The sequence below is a fragment of the Canis lupus genome, chromosome 36 (genome assembly GCF_003254725.2).
Source record: "Canis lupus dingo isolate Sandy chromosome 36, ASM325472v2, whole genome shotgun sequence".
In the NCBI taxonomy this organism is placed as follows: domain Eukaryota; kingdom Metazoa; phylum Chordata; class Mammalia; order Carnivora; family Canidae; genus Canis; species Canis lupus.
In genome coordinates this window covers 10,546,861-10,564,501 of record NC_064278.1, presented here as the reverse complement: position 1 = coordinate 10,564,501, position 17,641 = coordinate 10,546,861, and the positions used below count along the sequence as shown (strand labels likewise).

General features: G+C 35.9%; 1 protein-coding gene and 1 long non-coding RNA gene across 8 annotated transcripts in view; one reads left to right on the top strand and one right to left on the bottom strand.

Annotated features, from left to right (window-relative positions):
• The first annotated feature begins 213 nt into the window (after positions 1 to 213).
• Positions 214 to 17,641, top strand: part of SCN3A (sodium voltage-gated channel alpha subunit 3) — a 105,131-nt gene continuing 87,703 nt past the window's right edge. For all 6 annotated transcript variants that reach the window (XM_025471014.3, XM_025471012.3, XM_025471017.3 and 3 more), the window contains exon 1: positions 214 to 456. The gene's annotated coding sequence lies outside the window, so the exon portion shown is untranslated. The remainder of the gene's footprint in view (positions 457 to 17,641) is intronic.
• Positions 5,994 to 9,671, bottom strand: LOC112674656 (uncharacterized). 2 transcript variants are annotated; one of them, XR_007408635.1, is made up of 4 exons: positions 9,494 to 9,671; positions 8,549 to 8,602; positions 7,058 to 7,198; positions 5,994 to 6,167 (listed from the first exon to the last, which is right to left on the bottom strand). It is a non-coding gene; the product is annotated as an uncharacterized LOC112674656 (long non-coding RNA). The 2 variants fall into 2 exon arrangements; XR_003145453.3 differs by having other exon boundaries at positions 5,994 to 7,198.

Sequence of the window (17,641 nt, the reverse complement as noted above, 5' to 3'; positions counted from 1 at the left end):
GAAATTTAGAAAAATAGGTGAGGTGCAAATAAGTGAGTAGGAAAGGGTCTCTTTTGTACATACTTATATGCAAGGAGATATTACATTGTACCTTAGGATAAAGAATAATGAGCATGTTTTTCCTTTCGTTCAATTTGCATGTCTGCCAGTAGATGGCGGTACCATGTTGAGTGCTGTCAGCCTTCCCCCCCACCCCCCCAAAGCTGTTTTCTGATATATGTTGGGTACCATAGAGTGAATCTCAGAACAGGAAGCGGAGGCATAAGCAGAGAGGATTCTGGAAAGGTCTCTTTGTTTTCTTGTCCACAGAGAAAGCAAAGGAAAACCTATTCTAATTAATTTGTAAATCTCTGTGGCCAAAAATCTGAACAACTGCAGAGGAAGCCACCTTATACTCTAACCATCTTGGATGCGGGGCTTTGTTACGCTGTGATCTGTAAAGCTCTGTTTTATCAGGTAAGCTGGCAAAACATTTAATTATCTGCACCATAGAATCTAGCCACTAGATCATTTTTCTTATTTTAAAATCATCTTCATGCTGCTATTTTTAACCTAATGCTGTTTTAATGTAGATTACAGGAACCAAAGTCATCATTTGATGTGTAAACTGCTTACTATTCTTTTATCTCTCAAAGGAAACAGAGCCTCTGTCTAGAAATGGTGACTTATGGTTGAGACTAGGCATTAGTGATCTCATGTTTTTGAGACATGTAGATGGTTATGATTCATTGTATTCAAAGAAAATATTTTTTATTGCACAAAGCTAACTTAATGGATTTTGTGGCTGTATATCATCTATTTAAATGTCCAGTGTGCCCAGAAATTTTTTTAACATAAATGTATGGTGAATTTGGAACTACCATTCTTGTGCTTTAGTCTTTTATTTAACAGCTTTAGAGGGGCCATGTGTATAGGGAATGATAACAATATAGAGGTGTAATAATCTATGTTCATGGAGGGAAGAAGATAACCAATACTAACCAATAAAAAGAGATTTAACCTTTTAACAATAAAATGATCCCTATATGTTCCATAATGTGTTATTTCTTTTATATTTTAATATGTTCATTTTTATATTAAAATATTTTTAAATTTATTGACTTAAAATATATTTTCTTGATGAATTATCTCATAAGCTTGATATATTTCTGTTTATTTTTTCTGTGTAGATTTAATAACTGTTATTATTACTAATTACCAGGGGGAGCCACTTGAGCCAAAAAACACTTATCTATAATATATATTTTCTGTAATTTTCTTTAAAATATTTGATAGCCACAAATGCTGTATTCAGTTAGCAATCATATACTTAGAATAAGAAATTATTGGCAGAAAATCTGTAAGTATTAATTGAAAGAAGGGTTTCAAATATCATAAAGTAGGATTTTTAAAAATACAACAGGTGGTGTATGAGGACAAAGATAAAGGCATCAGTGCTTGTAGGAATTTGCATGGAAAAATTTCAACACAACCACTCCAAGTAGTGTGTGCCCTATGTGAAATAAAGACCTCTGATTTTAACCTGGGTTTCCAGTCAGTACTGGTCAAAATGACCTAAAAATGGAACTTGAGTATTTAAAAGCAATTGTAATTTCTAATGATATGGCAAAGTATTGATTTCTCACTATTTTACACTGAGTAGCAATAACACTCCCCCTAAAAAAAAAATAAAATAGTGGTTGCCTCAGAGAAAAGCCTTGAGTCTCATGTATTTCAGAAGAACTCCTACCATAGGATATGAAGAAAACTGTTTCTTTGATAAGGGTTCTCAGAAATGGATGTTAATTGGCTTCAGTGTATTGCATACACTGTGCTTCTCTACAGGGGAGTGAATTTGAGTAACTTTGTTCTATGTAAACACAGAGCTGATCTTGAGTGAACTGTTTTACATTTATGAATGGATGCTTATATTTCAGCCCTCAATATCAACATTTTTTTTCAGTATAGTTGCAATAATCTGTTATTTGTTTATATATGTAGTCACGATGTGAAGAGCATATGTACATAGAGTTCTTCACAAAACTTGCTCTTTGAAAGTTTTTGGAAATCAAACCTACTTTGATTAAATGATATGTCAAATAAGTTTGAGTATCTTACTCTTAAGAAAAATCTAATAGTCACTTCATTTGTAAGGTCAAGAAAAACTGTAATTTTTTAAAAGATTTATTTGTTTATTTTAGAGAGAGAGAGAACACAAGTGGGAGGGGCAGAAGGAAAAGGAAAGAGAATCTCAAGCAGACTCTGCTCTGAGCACAAAGCCCAATATGGGGTTCAGTCTCAAGACCCTGAGATCATGACTTGATGCCTAACTGTCTGAGCCACCCAGGCGCCCCTAATAGTACTGTAATCTAATGGGGGTGGCTCAGTCGGTTATGGGTCTGCTTTTGGCAGGAGGCCCCAGGTTGGGCTCCCTGCTTAGCAGAGAGCCTGCTTCTCCCTCTTTCCCTGCTTGTGCTTGTTCTCTCTGTCAAATAAATAAATAAAATCTTTTTAAAAATATACTGTATTTTAATAGTGTAGTAGAGAGAGACTGAGCAGTGAGCTGGAAGTCTTAGTTTCTGATTCAAGTTCTGCTACTAATGATCCTGATCACCTCAGAAAAGACACTATGTATTTTTCCTGAAGTACATTTTCCTTGCCAGTATGGTTATTAGAATCAAAAACATATAAGGACACTTCATTTTTCAACTTTCATGATTCTAATTTATCTGGATTTTCACCAACTGATTTCTTAGCTTAACTGTAATATGATACATCTTTAACTCTCACTGAGTTGTATATTAACTACTAATGGTGTACTAAACCTGAAAGCAGAAAAAGATGTTTTAACGATCCTCGGCCAGTTCCTTCTGTGGTGGAAACAACAAGGAAGCAATATGGAGAAATGGAGAAGAGTAGGGTTGGCAGACTGAATCCTAGCTCTACTATTAAATGACAAAGTATTTAAACTTTTAAGACCCTATTACATCATGTATAAAATAGGAATGATAACACCTATGTTGCATAATTGTGTAAATAATGTTTCTTCAGTGTTTTTTATACATCCTGGGACATGACTGAATGCTCTCCCTCCCCTCTTCCTCTATCCCCCATAATTAGTGATAGTGATATAATATCTTCCACCACAACAGGAAGGACAGAATGAAACTGCCAAGAAGTTCTGTAGTTGGGAATGTTCATTCTTGTCTTGAAAGAGGGCACTTGCTGAAACAACAACGGTGCTCCCTATAACAATATTGATTAGTGCTAATATCCTTGGCATTTCCTGGGAGTTTAAAGAACTCTTATAATACCTTCCAAAAGACCATTCTTTTGCCCAAGGATGTATTATCATGGGCTCTACTTCAAAGGCTTTCTTCTTTTTAACAATTAGGGACAAAGGGCTTCATTTCACTTGTGCCTTAACAGATACTTAACAGACGAAAGACATCTGTGAAGATTCACAAAGAAAATATAGGTTTCACCAAGATCATTTAAATATCCCCAAATTTCTACTATGGCCATCAAAGTACAGAGCCTAAATCCCAGAAATGACCGCATGTGTTGGCTATATGATCAGCTCACAAACTCTCTACTGCTTAAATCCTATTAATGATCCTAAAAAGTGGAAAGGCAAATTGTGCTTGATGAAATTGTGGACAGACTGTAAAATCCCTCCTTCCCTCCAAAGGTTTTCTTTATATGCAGTTTTGTGCTCTTGACAGCTCTATGCTACTGGGATCTTTGGGAGCTACAGCTGGGATGGCCATTCAGCATCCCAGGCCTCCTAATCCTGCCCTTCAACCACCCTGGGCCTCTTTACACTGACTCAAGTGCCTGCACTGTCATTTTCATCTTCATGGCAGCCAAGATGACTTAATGGGCTCAGGACCAGACAGATGTGAGAAGGCTGAGAGTTTGGGAGGCTTAAAGATATGAGGGCAAGATCTCTCAATTACATCGTACACTGCCTGAAATTTGTTGGTTAGTCCATCTTCCTTGATTCTAGGTAACTCCGGCTTTTGTGATTCCTTATTTTTAGGGTTGAAATTAACTGAAAACACTCATAAATATAAGAATATGAAGACAAATGCCCTTTTTTCCCCCACTAAAGAATGAACATGTGACTAGATAGTGAATTTCCTTGCATGAGTGGCTGTACAGATTACTTTTTCTCGTTATCATTCATGTATAGGAACATTGTGAACTCACTGAAAGTTGGGAATTAGTGTTTTGTTTGTCATCTAAAAATATATTATTCGTTCTACCTTAATACTGATGATTGTTTTACAAATTTTCCAAAGCTATGAAGATTAATTACCTGCCTGCCCCTGAAATATAATTTATTAACAGTTCACTTCTTCACTTTTAGGATCTATTTTAAAATTTTGATTAATTTCAATTCAAAATTATCTTTGCTTCCACTTGAATTTTACCCCAGAAACAATTTTAATGGCAATTCAATATAGAATCTGGTATCTGAACTATTACTTTGTGAAGCAGATTGTTGTTTGACGTAGTTATAAAATTTGAGAAGGGCAAAAGCCAATTGTATTGTTACTTGTGTTATAAGGTCACACATTTATCTTTGATTAGGAAGCTACTTTTTAATTCAGTTTTACCTGTTGACATTTTTCAAGCTGGGGTAAAATCAATATATTCTTCAGATACATTTTAATGGGACATAGTAAGTGTGGATACCTATTTCAGAGCAGAATAGTGTTTATTTTCTTTTACTTGATAATATGGTAATAAAGAAAATCTAGTTCTCCTATTATGCAAAGATATGCTTTGTTATATGAACTGCCTGCCAAGTATCAACTCTTTGGGTACCTAAAATTTGAATCTACACCCAGACACATAATTAGCCACAGTAAAGAATTCTTTAAAATTTATATGAATGCCTACTGGATACCACAAGTTTTAATGTGCCTTATTTATTGATTGATTTTTTTTATACTCTACTTCTTTTCTTCAGAATTTGAAATGATAAAGGACCTTATAGAGAGAATTTTAGAGATGTTTCTTCCCAAGATATATGAGTAGATAACAGCTGCAAAGTAACTTATAAGCAGGTTTACAATATTAAATATATATATATATATATACATATTACTGACAAATACAGTGCATATAAACATATCTTAGGTGGTGGTCTGGATAAGGAAATTCTCAGGAGTTGTTTCAGTTCAGAGAAACCTTTTAAAAGTCTGGAGTTATTTCTGTAATAACTGAATTAGGTTTTCATCCTTTTGGAAACTGCATATAGGGAGCCCTTCATGTGATTAAACTCTGTGCTGGAGCAAAGTGAAAGAAATGATGGTCTTAAATTATTAAATGGTGGTTGAATATTGTTTTATTCAATGGGTGAATTCAAAGATGGGAAGTCACTCTTTAAATAACTTTGGCCATTTTCTGCCAAGAAGCTCACTTTGGGGAATTTTAATCTCCTAATATTCAGGATATTCTTACTTGGGCTGTACAGAACATCGTGTTCTTTTCCTTTCCCAAGAGCTTGGCCTGCAATAAGTCACTAAATCCCAGTTATTACTGCTAAGTGACATTGTACTTCTGATCTAGAACCCAAAATATTCTTGCATAGGGTTTAACAGGACACATTTTAACGGCTTAAGTCTCTAGTTGAGAATCAGTCATCTGTTTGTTAGTTTCTCTGTCTTCTCAGTGTTTTTGCTTGTAACATTTATTTTTCCCTTTGTAAATTATTTTTGTTGTACCTAAACAAAGTATTGAGCACTTTCTTTTCATGCAACTTATATCATGGTTGGAAATAACCCCACAAATAGATTCTTGAGGAAATAACCCCAAATTTCTACATGGCCAAAGTAGGTAAGAAAAGAATGAAGCTAGCCAGGTTGAGACTAAAGAACTGGACAGCCATAACCAACCATGCCCTTTCCAAGGAGGAGAAGCTCCATGTTAGGGCTGGGAGACTGATGAATCAAACGATTTCTCCAAAGAAGCTAAAAATCCAAATTTTTATTAGAAATCTCCATCTTGTTAAATGTTGTCATCCATTTCAATTCATTTACAATACTGGATAAATCCAACAAAACATACCTATAGGCAGGACGCAGTCAAGGGGGTTTGGCCAGGTTTTTTCTTTCTTTCTTTTTTTTTTTTCCTTTTGCCAATCCAACCAGTATTTTTACCAGTGAGGAAAAATAAACCTGATGGAGAGGAAATGGCTTGACTGCATTTCAAGGCACAGCCACAATAACATTCATATTTCTTATCTACTGCTCCAGGCCTCAGTCAACTGCCTGCGATTTTCCTATTACATTCATTTCAAAACTTTGAATATTCTATGCATTACCTCCCATATTTCTGTTTTTCCTGCTGATATTTAAATCATCAAATTTTAATTATCATCATAGATCCTTTTGTTGCTCTCAGTGTTTCTCTTGCTATTATTATCATGTTACTGATATGATAGTTGATATGGCATGTAATATTCCTACTCCTGCCCTGTTTGGAAACTACTGAAATTTGTCTTTAGATTAAAATTCAAAAATTGACCCTTCAGCTGTGAAATGGTAAAAATATTATTAATAGGATATTTGCATGTCCTTGAGTCCCATATAGCCTCAAAGTTCTAAAATTGTATTAAATTATCTTTAATTGTAGCCAATAATGATTACAGTTCAAGTAAATCCACTCTTAATGTTGGTTTTCAACGATGGTTTTGCGCTTCACTATCAATCTTATATATTTATACCGAAAATTAAAGTATATTATTATATCAGCGCTGGAAGGACAGACAAAAGTATAATTCACAATCATATTGCATTCTCTCTCATTAACATAAAAATCTAGTAGTATTAGATAAGAATACAAATCAGATACATGTGCCTGGAATGAGAACTTCTTGGCCAGTAAGTGGAAAATCAGAAGGAAAAAAAAAAGCAAAATGAGAAATGACAAAAATTAGATTTTTAAAACCTCACTAATGAAAATGATAGAAGAAAAGAATAGTTGAAGGGAAATAGATATGCAAACATTCTGAGAGAAAATAGAAAGACGTACAACATGATAAGCTTTGGCTGCACACTGGATTCACCTGAGAAGCTTAAAAAAGAGCAATGCTGGCTCCACTTTAGTCCAATTCAGTTCTATTCTCTGGGGCTGAGCCTGATATCTGTTTGTTCAAAAGCTCTGCAAGTATAGTTCAAATATGTGGCCAGGTTTGAAAACCAGCTGACTGAAGGAAGGCAGAGAAAAATAAGAGAAGTTAATGAAAGGTTGGTTAATGAAGTAAAAGCTGAGAAACGACTTCCAAAATAATTTCAAAATTCTAGTAAGTGGGCATGTGTTAAGTAAAGAGACTATGCCTATACTTATGAAGAAATACATTGGAGTCCATTTTTTCCTTGTTAGAAAGGCTGGTATTTATTCTATATGTTTAAGCAGTTTTATATTTCAAATTGCTAATTTCCTACCCTTACCTCTCTGTTGGAAAGTTGACCCAGCTGCTGACTACGGTATATTTTGCAAACTAACAATACGAACAATCGTGCATGCTCTCAGAAATCAGCACCCGTGAACTGCAATTTGTACAACCAGAGATTTGCTCTTTTTGTTCTGTACGTCATAAATTGCTCCTTTGAAAATTAAGTCTTAAATAATCAAATAAGAGTTTCTATTGAAAGGTACTCTTTGAATGTCCAGGTCATCCAACTGGAAACAAAGCATTGATTTCTGATTTCTGAAACTGCAACTGTGGCAGACTGAAAGGAAAGGCGGATCTGTAAACCAACAAATTTCTTAAGGCCAAAACGCACTTAAAAGTGGATTTTCAGAAAGTGATATTTATAAAAAGGAAATGAATTAACCTAATAGCTAAGTGGAATTAATAATGAATTGCATTTCTTAAAAGGAATTCCATTACCAAGGTGAGTCAGCTTTTTCAGCTCCTTATGAAGACATCTGCAGAGTTAACACCCCAGTTGCTTTTTTATGTTGGCTTCTTGCAGTCCTTTCCACAGCTGGGAGGAGACTGCGGTAGCCTTTAATAAAACAATCTTCTACGTCCTCCAGGGTTTTTATATCTTAAGGTCTTTTTTCTAGATAAACATCATTTAATATTACTACTTAACGCTGCTTTCTTCACAACCTCTACCATTCTGTCAACCTGGTCAGTAAAATTATCACCATAAAGAAAAGAGCTGTTAAATCTCAAAATGAGAATACCCATATTTTAAGGCAGGAGGCTAGTGCTTCAATGGTAAACAAAAGGAATACAATACCATGTTTGAGGCTGGATTTATGATGGATGTCTGTGAAACAGTGCCTGGGTTCTTAAACTGGGATTGGATCATTTTCTTAAAAATAATTGACGTCCTATGTTTATATACAAAGTACTTGGGTAGTAAACAATGAAAATATAAAAAACAAACCATTGAAATGTTAATGGAAATTAAATCCTGAGCCAGAGAAGAAATGTTTTTTGAAGAAGAGTCATTTAAATTATTCAGTGAGAATAGAAAGTAAAAAATCTATTGTTGATATAAACATTCCCTCCACCAACATGGTGACAACTGTGATAACTAACCTGATTCTTTGGGGGAAAGCATTTCAACTTGTCATTCAAAAGCATTTAGTAGAACTGAAAAGGGAAAGAGTAATGATTAGGAGTAAATAAAAAGTGGCAGAGCACATCCAAATCATGATGTTCAAATATGTGGCCAGGTTTATGCAAATTAACACAAAAGAGTTAAGCTACACCACCAAAGCCACAAAAGTGAGCTCTCTCTAATACCATTATTAGATATGTTGTTTACTAGGTGTCTTAAAATCTGAGTCACTGTGAGGCACATTTCTTTTAAACATCCATTAAATGCACACGATGATACATCTCAGACAACCCTCTGAGATCAATTTAATCATAAAGTAATACACATTTTTTTCAACAATCCATATTGTTGAATCCATATTCCCAAATTTAGGGAATTTTATGTGTGAGAAAATACTTTCTATTTATTCTCTTAAGTTCTTCCTGAATAAAATGTTTCAGAACTAAATACTTAAAGCATACAAAGGCACACTTAATGTGGGAACTCTTGGTAATTTCCCAGCCAGTTTTTTGGTAAACATAGAACTGCGCTAAAAAAAAAAAAAAAAAGTCTATTAATTTTTTTAAAAAGAGGGTCACTTTCACTTGAAGAGTTAGTGAATTCAATGCCCAATACTGCAGACACAATTTATCAGAATCTTGAATGCCCCATGTCCTTGCGAAGACAGTTCAGGGGGGCACACATGGAACACTGCAGGAACACCACATGTTCCAGTTCTGGCTTTCTAGCATCTTCTCCCTTTAGCTTTTACATTTCCCCTGACGATTGTTGCCCTCTCTAGCCAGGGTCTTACTTGCAGTTCTTCTTCCACCCTGGGTAGAACCAGGATAGACAGACTACCAGTCTTGGCTCTCCTTAGCAGTTCGGCTGCTGCAAATCCTTGCCTGGAATACAAGTTTGCATCGTATGTGATTTTCTCTTACCTGTGGCATTCTGGTTGTCTTCAGCCTCAAAAGAATTGAGCATTGAACAGCATCCTTTCTGCTTTTACATGCAGAGACCTTCCACTGTATGTTTCTGCTGCAGTAAGTGGCATCAGTGACACCTAAATCAGGGCAGTGCACTCAGGCCCTCGCTCTAATTTTGGTGCCAATGTGCTCAGTGGCTGCAGAAAAAAACATCAACATTTTGGGTCCTGAATTCAGATCCTAGAAAAATATTTTCAGCTTCTCTTTATTTCAAAAGCCCCTATTTTGATGGTGGTGGGGAATTTAACCAAGTGATTCATCACATTCACTGAAAACTAGACAAAATTTTGTGAATTTTTTTTAAAAACTGCTATTTGTATAGAATTTCTCCTCTAGGAATAAATTACATGTATAAGAATTACATGAAGAAAATACAAGAAGAAATAATGTATACAGAATTGAATATCTAGAATTAAAGGATATGAGAGAGAGTTCTTTTCAGCAATCAACCTTACAGCTCTGCTGTACTCAAGGCATTCATAGCATTTGTTCATCAAAAAACATGGTTAAATCTGAGCAAGCCCATAGTTCGTGAAAGTGTTCTGAAGCTAAAGATAGCCTCTAATAGGTATAGCACAGCCTAGCTCAGTTACATGATTAGCCCAGTATTCAATAATCCTTGTTCAGAGTATAGGACTATTGTTGTATGCCTCATTCTCTCCCAGAAGTAATGGATGCTGGAGTGTATCTGGTACAGAGTCTCAGAGTCTGAACACTGGAACTAGCGTTTTAGAGACAAAAGAGGCACTACAAACGAGGTAGTCAATTTTCCTCTTCTCCCTCCCTCTCTTTTGTAGGTGTGGACAATGAACACCTAAGATGTTGAGTGTTCAATGTGTCACAGCAAGTGAGGACACACACAAGTCTAGAAATCAGGTTATCTGAATTACAGCTTCCATCCCCCTCCTGTCTTTCTCTCTCTCTTCCTTATCTTTTCATTAAATCTTGTTTCTAAAAAGATGGAGTAGGACAGTCTTTTCCATTATGTTGTACTGTCTTCTGTGGCACCATCTCAGCATGATAGAAGGACATGGCATTGATAATCATCTATTTGTGGGGCATGCTTAATAGTCACTCAGATGGCTAGGTTCTGACTGGTAAAGAATCACGTGACAGTCAAACCTCAGCCCCACCTAAATCAACCTATGCTCCAGTGGAGTTTACCACTAGAAGTGTTCTGAAGACAGTGATTACAACCTCTCTGCTCCACGCTAGATAAATCTCAATCCTCTATATTTTAAACCTCAAAGGAATGCAGGTAACTTGTGGGAAAGCAAGCACCACCATCCTGAATTTACGCAAATCGTACCTCAAGATCCTAGTTCTAAAGTTCCCTCAGGTTGCCAAGTGAAAAAGGCAATCAACTCTTAACACTCGGTTGTGAAAACAGTGTGCTGTCATTTTGATTACAGTCAGTAAACAGTCTGGTTGCCTGGAAAGAAACTGCCTAAAGCACACGGCACCAGCAAGCAGTAGGCGAAACGTGACTGAGGGCAACTCAGAGGGCTCTGTGTTATGGCTGAAACAGCACTGATGTTACACTGATGTTATGGATCAAGGATTTATTATTGGTCTGAGAATGCTGTTTGCATTTTATTTGCCACAATGCCAATTTACTTCAAAATAGAAAGCTTTCTTTAATTCTCTTATATTCAGATTTAAATGTGGTTTCCTTTCCAGAAACACATGTGCTACAGGCACACACCCACACAAAATGTTTGTTTACCAACAAAGTAACTTTCTCTATAGTGTTTCTTGGTCCCAAATCCTATGACTTAAGGATAAAAACAACAATCTGACTAAGTAAAATAGAAAAATTATCCATACATAGAGAGCCCCTCCACACCCTTTCTGAGCATCAAAATACAGGATTGGTCTGCTTTTTAACTCATGTGTTTGTTTATAGGTTTGATCACTACAAGGTGACTGAGGGGTAGGAGAAAGGGATATATCAGACCAGTACTATTTAATAAAAATATAATGAGACCCATATATGTACTTGGAAGTTTTCTGGGTGCTGAAAAAAAGCAAAAACAAACAAGTGAAATTAAGGTTATTGATGCTATGTTTTATTTAAGCCAACATTCCCTAAATATCATTTCAAGATTTGGCACTAACCACATTTCAAGTACTCAACTCTTGTATCTGGCCAGTGGCTACCACATTTGGACAGGCCACATGTAAAATTTGTAACTTCCTGCTTACTGTAGTAACTAGTCCATAAAATCCTTATTCTCCAGGAATTTAACATTCAGTGTAGAAGCAGTAAGGCACATCCTTAAGAACAACAGAAGATAGAATATTATAATTATTATATGAATTTTAAAGACAATATGTGTGTGCTATGGGAGTTCAGAGGAATGCAAAAATCACTTCTGACTTCGGAGTGTAGGGAAGATTTTAACAGGCTATGACTGACGGTGAATGATATTTCAGGCAGAAGGAATGTTTTTCAAAGCCTGAGGCCAGAGACTGGGAACTTTCAGGGAATGGCAAATAGATCAGTTTGACTAGAGAAGAGCATATATGTAGGAAAGTATGTAAGATAAAACTGCAAAAACAGATGGTAAAATATTTTTAGAGACAGGGAGACTTTGATTATTTTTTTCTAAAGAAAAATAACACTAGATTTGGTAGCCATGTAATCTTAGCCAAGTTACTTACTCTCTCTGGACCTTATAGTTCTTTATCTCCAAAACAAGGACAATAATCACATTTATCTTATCAGGTTATTGTGAAGATTAAATGAGCTAATCAGTGCCTACTGCATAGCAAGTGCTTAGTGTCCTTATCATTATTATTACTTCTCAAAGATACTTTGAGAATGGGAAATTCTTTGAGTAAAGCATTCAGTCTTCATTTTGCTTTGTTCTAAGAGTTTAGTAAACTTAGCCTATTTATACAATTACCTTTGAGATAATCAAGATTTCAATGCATGCATTTTGATCTAAATTAAATAGGACTGCATAATTAGGAAATATAGTATCCATAGAGAATTTGGCTTCCATGGCTTTTTTTTCTGGTTTTATCACATTAATGACCATGTGATACAAAACTAAGTTACTTTATTTACTCAACCAATCCCGTTGGTGGATATTTGTTTTTTCTAGATTTTATTATTATAAAATGTGCTGCCATAAATAGAATACAAGCCTTTCTAAAGAGTACTTGTAAGTTGAATTTCTATATAGTAAGTAAGTTGAAATAAAAATTACTAAATTTGGGGGGGAAACCAAAATTAAAAATCCATTTATTCAAAAAATGTCTGCTGAGCACCTACAATGTGTCACACACTGTTCTAAGCACTTGGGATTCATTGATGAAAAAAATAGACCAAAAAAGGCAAATATTCTGGCCCCTGCAAGGCTTGTGTTCTACTCAGGGGAGACAGAAAATGAATAATAAGCATTACAAATAAGTAAGCTATGTAGTATATAATAAGGTCATAGCGCTTTAGAAATAGGATGCAGTTAAAAGCTGGAAGGGGAGGCACTGCAGGTCTCTTTTTGAGAAGGTAAACATTTGGCTAAGACCTGAAAGAGATGAGTGAGGGAGGGATTCAACTACCTAGAGAAGTACATTCCTGAGAGAGGCAACAGTATATATGTGCCTGGCAGGTGCAGAGGACAGACAGAAGCCAATCTGGCTGAAAAGCAGTGAGGGAAGCTGAGAGCAGAATGAGATGAGTTCAACTAGTAACTGCAAGGCCATATCATAAGGCCTTATAGGCAACTGTAAGGAGTTAGGCCTTTTCTCTGGGTAACTCCTGAAGGCTTCTGGTCAGAGGAATGACATGATTTGATTTCCATTTTTCCCAAATCTCTCTGACTGCTGGTGAAAATAGGCTGGGAGCAGGGAGACAGGAAGCTACTGCAGGCTTTTGTGAAATACTGCCATAAATCATTCCAGGGTTCTGGGTTCAGAGGAATTTTACCACAAGACATTAATGAATGAACAAATGAGCCTGAAGAAGCTATGACTGTCATCTTTGAGAGATCCTAAAAATGAGAGCAATGTTAATGGCACATATGTCTCTAACTTCAAAAAAAAAATTAATACAATTATGGTGTCTGTTAGCCACTCATTGCCAAAGTGGGCCAGAAGCACCAGCATCACCTGCGTACTTGTTAGAAATGCAGAAATTGGGGCCTCACCCATATCTATAGAATCAGCTACTCTGGGATGAGGCCTGGCAAGTTGTGTTTTAACAAAAAGCCTTCTAGATGACTCTGAAGCTAAATATGAAGAACCACTACTATAAACTTAAATGGTGAAAATAGATGGGCTGAGAGATCTTTTTCAATTTTAGGATACTGGGTTTCCAAGTTCAATTTTTAGCATTTATTTTCATAATAAAGGTATATGCCTTGAGAAAATCAATTTATTCATAAGAAGCATGGATTCATGCTTATGAACAAATAAATCTTTTAAATCATGTAGAAAAATTTGACATCATATCCCATCTCCTTATAAAAATATAACAGCAGTATATTATTTTTTAAATCCATGTGCAATAGAAAGTTGAAGATAAAGAAAATGGACAAAATGGAGGCGATAAACCTGTGAAGATTGTGGGTTAATGAAGTTACTCTTTTGGAATATACATTTAGCTCTGAGCCTCCTGGGCTCAACATTTTTAGAGTGAAGGCAGGAATAAATTTTATACAACTCAGAGAAACAAATCTCAGATTTTAGGTTAATGTGAATAACCATGAAGCCTTCTGATGGTCAGATCTGATCCAGGAGAAACTCTGGAGCACCCAGGGGAGTGGAGATATGGTTTACTTTCCAGACAAACTTTCTGTGTTTCATGTCATAATATCTTGGTGATCTGGCCATTTGGAAATGTCCCCTTGATGAGGGCCTCAAGTCTTAAAAACCAAATGAGCAGCTGGTAGGGTAGGATGATTACAGACATTGGAGAGCCAACCAGCTTTCCCACCCAGATGGAAGGCTGCCCCTTTCCTGTGGGGAAATGCTGCCAGAGACTGGCTGGCAAAGTCTGTGAGTTCCCCAGTAAGAGGTTTTGGATCTGCTTCAGCCTTTGCACAAAGAGCTAACTAAGTCCCCAGAGTTTTACAGCTAATGCATGACAGAGGTGGTATTGATCTGGAAAATTCTAAAGCAGGTACATCGTATTGTGAGTATATAGGAAGACAGGCTTTCCCAAAAGAAACAAAAATAGCATAAATGGCCAAAAGCAGTGATAAGATAAACTAACGTGGAGAAATTATGGCTAAAAGCAATCAACTCGGAATAAGACAAAGATTCTTTAAAAACACTGAGACTCAGTGTTAAAGAATAAATAGTCAGGATAAACTAAAGTACCATAGAAAGGAATACAAACAATTAAACTTAGCTCTATAAAATTAAATTGTTGGCATTAGTCTTACAATTAATAACACTAATATAAATGGATTAAGAAAATTAAAATTAAAGCAACTTTGTCTAAGGTTCCTCAGCTGGAGACACCCACCCTTTTCAGAGTAAAGCCTTATCATATTCTCTGAGCTACCACTTCCTCATTTGTGTCATGAAGACTTTCCCCTTAATTTCCAAAATGCTGAAATTATATGAAAGTCATTTCAAAATTTGTGTTTGTGTGTGTGTGGGTGGGGGGGGGGGGATCTCCAGTTCCAATACTTGTAGTAGATAATCTGAGAGTAAAGTTTCTTAAGCATCTTATTTCATCACCTTCTTAATGGAATTCACTGAGTTTAACTAATTTTAGCCATAAATAGAAGACTTACTTGATTTAATCTGGTATGGGTCTTTTGTGTAATTACATTCAGGACTTCCAGTAAGCACGTTACCTAGTGTCCTTTATGTTATGTCCTAAGCAAAATTTCTTTTCTTGCTTAGTTCTCAGAGAAAGTTGTCTTTTTATGCACAATTGTGTATTTGCTTTTTCCTAAATTGAGTGTGCTTCCACTTTTTCTTATCTATTGGGAACATTAGAGCCGAATTCCAGCCTTGAATGTGTGAAGCACCCATCTCAAATTTCTAGTAACCTCTATTCATTTCCTTCTCAAATTGTAATCCATGTGTTACCTGCACCAAATTCATTTAGGGAACTTGTTTAAAATGCAGATCTCTGGGCCATGTCCCAAACCAATTTTTTCTGCATTTCCAGAGATTGAACCCAGAAATCTGTATCTTTGGCAAGTAGTCCAAATGATTCCTATGCCACTGAAGTTCAGAACTACTTTAAAGAATCCTCATTCTCTAAATAACTCAATTAGGCCAATTTTATATTAGTTCATCTGTGAGCCATAGTCTGCTTTTTTTTTTTTTCATAGTCTGCTTTTAAAAATGACTGAGACAGAGATCTTAATAAGACACAATGCAACTTGAAGTATGAGGCCTAAATTGCAGCATGAGGCCATATACAGAAATCACTACCTTTTCCCATGTATATTTGGGGTTGGCAGATCCTTCCCATTTAGAGCCCAGGCCATAGGATATCATTTTCTCTGATCCATGAATCAGTGATTTTTCACAAGAGTAGGGAGAGGAGAGAGAACCAAAGCAAAGCAGAACTTTTGGGGATCTTTCTCAAACTACTTTCCTTCTCCTCCTTAACTTCTTAGTGTCCTTGGATATTCACCCTTCCTACCTTATCCCCCTCCTTGTTTCCAGAGTAAAGATGACAAGCATTTTGGAAATATATCTAAATTGACATTTTGGTTTTTTAACATCAGCCTCATTATATGTCAGGCTGGAAATGAAGATATTTAAACTCAGTTACTTGTGTTCTGGGGAAGGGAAATAGCTTGCGACTCTAAAGTAAAGGGAACATATATTGAAGGGTTATACATTTGTTTAACAAATTAATATCTCAAGCTCTGATGCATGGGTCTGTCTGGTTATTATTAATACCAATAAGACTATTACTACTATTATCGCTACTTCTAATACTACTAAAACCTCCAGCTTTTACAAAAACCTACTTTATGCCAGCTCTTATATGAGTGACTTACAGGGGTATATGTGTGTGTGTGTGTGTATGAAATATATATCTCATTTCATTCTAACAAGAGCCCTGTTTCTCTAGGGATTGTAATCCCCATTATGTAATGAGAAACTAAAAATTGGATTGGTTAGGAAACATGTTCAATGTGACGTAGCTAGTGAATGACAGAGATAGATCTGTGCTATTACCAAATGAAGGTAAGGGAGGAGAGGCAGGGGGAAGGTCATAAAGGTGCCTGCATATTTTGCTAATGTAACTATAAGTCATTGAAGGTCATTGACAATTTTTAATAAGGGCAGGATATGTGCTTTAGAAAGAATCACTTCAATGACAGTTAAGAGAATGTTGACGGCTTAAGAGTGAGTTTTCATCTGGAGAGAAAGGTTTTAAAATGTATAAAATAGAAAGGTGAGATTTAATGGTTTTGTCACAGTAAATTGAAAAGGGAGATTTAAAAAAAATAAAAAAAAAAGAAAAGGGAGATTTATTGGTGAGGATCAATTACCAGTTTGGCTTATGAGCACTGAATAAGTGAACTGATGTAAGCATTGTTTTAAATATTAATTGCTGATTTTAAAATTACATTTATTGCCCTTTAAAATAATTACTGGTTTATCTGGGCTAAGTTATTGCTAACAGTTATAGCTGAAAGGAATAGGACATCAGATTGTCATACTTAGGTTAATATTATGCCTTCATTTAGCATGCTAGTTTTTCATCTCCGCTTGTCTAAAATTTAGTCTTAGAAGCCACTGAATAAGGCTTATTGGTCTTATCTTAGCCAATCAGATGGGGTTTTAGGTGGAAAGGAAAAGGAGCTAAAAATGAACTAGAATAATGACCCACAAGAACAATGCAGACCACATGCTCCACTGATCTACTTCTTTGGTCTTTTGAAGAGACCAAAAGAGAAGAGAAGACACAAAGGGGGAGTAAAGTGCAGAGAAGGAGGAAAGGAAGTAGGAAGTGAAGAACAAGAAGATGCTCTGGAGCTCTGGCTGCCGAAGAAAGAAATGTCCCACCCCAGGATACTAGCAGTGTTTTTTTTGCCCCATCCTCCTTGGAGCATGTCAGGGCACCCAGACCCAGACCCAGAGCACCAATTTCAATCCAAATGCCAAAGATGCTGA